Source organism: Physella acuta, unplaced genomic scaffold, assembly GCF_028476545.2.
Source record: "Physella acuta isolate Inbredline_101_S28 unplaced genomic scaffold, ASM2847654v3 ptg000180l, whole genome shotgun sequence".
Taxonomy (NCBI): Eukaryota; Metazoa; Mollusca; class Gastropoda; family Physidae; genus Physella; species Physella acuta.
This window is the reverse complement of record NW_026731699.1, coordinates 117,501-119,832: the sequence shown is the minus strand read 5'-3', so window position 1 is coordinate 119,832 and position 2,332 is coordinate 117,501.

Sequence of the window (2,332 nt, the reverse complement as noted above, 5' to 3'; positions counted from 1 at the left end):
TGAATCTGTTCATCTAGTTTTTTCTATAAGTATCGATTCTTTCACGCCGTTTTCAGCGTTAGTGTTTGAGTTAGGGCTAGGTTAGAAGTTTAGAGGTACAAGATTGGGCTTCAACAGTATTTTACTGTTATACACAGGTGGTGACTCGTTCGACTGTTGGTGACTGGCTATACTGGTGGTGACTAGCTAGGGTGGTGGTGGCTAGTAAGACAGGTGGTGACTAACTAGACAGTTGGTGACTAGCTAGACAGGTGGTGACTAGCTAGACTGGTGGTGACTAGCTAGACTGGTGGTGACTAGCTAGACAGGTGGTGACTAGCTAGACAGGTGGTGACTAGCTAGGGTGGTGGTGGCTAGTTAGACAGGTGGTGACTAACTAGATAGTTGGTGACTAACTAGACTGGTGTTGACTAACTAGACGGTTGGTGACTAGCTAGACAGGTGGTGACTAGCTAGGGTGGTGGTGACTAGCTAAAAAGTTGGTGACTAACTAGACAGTTGGTGACTAACTAGACTGGTGGTGACTAACTAGACAGGTGGTGACTAGCTAGACAGGTGGTGACTAACTAGACAGGTGGTGACTAGCTAGACAGGTGGTGACTAGCTAGACAGGTGGTGACTAGCTAGGGTGGTGGTGGCTAGTTAGACAGGTGGTGACTAACTAGATAGTTGGTGACTAACTAGACTGGTGTTGACTAACTAGACGGTTGGTGACTAGCTAGACAGGTGGTGACTAGCTAGGGTGGTGGTGACTAGCTAAAAAGTTGGTGACTAACTAGACAGTTGGTGACTAACTAGACTGGTGGTGACTAACTAGACAGGTGGTGACTAGCTAGACAGGTGGTGACTAACTAGACAGGTGGTGACTAGCTAGACAGGTGGTGACTAGCTAGACAGGTGGTGACTAGCTAGACAGGTGGTGACTAGCTAGACTGGTGGTGACTAGCTAGACAGGTGGTGACTAGCTAGACAGATGGTGACTAGCTAGACAGGTGGTGACTAACCTGACTGGTGGTGACGACACTGGTAGTCTTCATGTATCGATCAATTGATTTGTATGCTTTAAAATTATATATGTAAACGTTACGTCGGAGCGCCGATAGGCTACAGTAGACAGTCCTCACTGTTCAAACAACAATGATGACTTAAGTCACACAGAACTAAAACATGACTTAGGTCTAACACAACACAATCACACAAAAACCGAGTTAAATCACACAGAACATCATCACACCAAAACATGACTTAAATCACACAGAAAACCATCACACCAAAACATGACTTAAGTCACATCTCCCAGCCTCCAAATACCAGCGTCAGACCGCGGATTTAGTTCCAGTGTCAAAACAGATTAACTTCCGTAATTTCCATTAATCACACCCTAGCGGCTGAAAATCTCAAACACAATGACCTACTTCGATAACAATCTTTCATTTCAAATCAACATTACTCATCCCTCTACTAGAGAATCGCGGGACCGATTGGTAGATAAATATTTATCTCCCCCCTATCACACAGTTTGAAAAATCGTTTTAGCCCCATAAATGTCTTATCATTTGAAGAATATATACAGTTTAGTTTTTGTTACGTACGTAAGTTTATTTTTTACCTAATCGGAAGAGTTCTGATCATAAAATGTTATTACTATCAACGTCTGTGTTGATGTTGAAGAAATGTTATTATCAACATTGGTGTTTTTTGTTGTTTTTGTAACATAACTTTACCAGTAAGTGTGTTGGTGTTGTTATTTATATTGATTAAGGTAACCCACACCCACCACCCACCATTGTTTCACATAGTCAGATAAAGACAGGCCCCACCCCCACCTCCATAGCTAAAATTACGATACTGAGTCGCTTCCCTTTACCTCTCCACATAGAAATCTTCAGTAGCAAATGTTAAGGTAATTTCATACTTTTCACATTGAAGAAAATCAGGGTCAAATTTCACACCCCTCCCCCCCCCCCCCACCCATCACCTCGATCAACCAATTTTAAGCTCGGTATCGATTTTATGGTTGTCGCGTATACAATTGACGGATGAAAACGATACCATGACCATCACCCCCCACCTACACACAAACACAACCCCAACACAGCCCAACTCCACATACTCGACCACACACCAGACGCCACACACAAGACCCCCACACAAACGACCCTACACACACACGACCCCCCCACACAAGACCCCCCACACACGACCCGACACACAAGACCCCACACACACGCCCACACACACACGACCCCCCACACACGACCCCCAAACACGACCCCACACTCACGACACCACACACACAACCCATACACTCGACCCCCCAAACACAACCCCG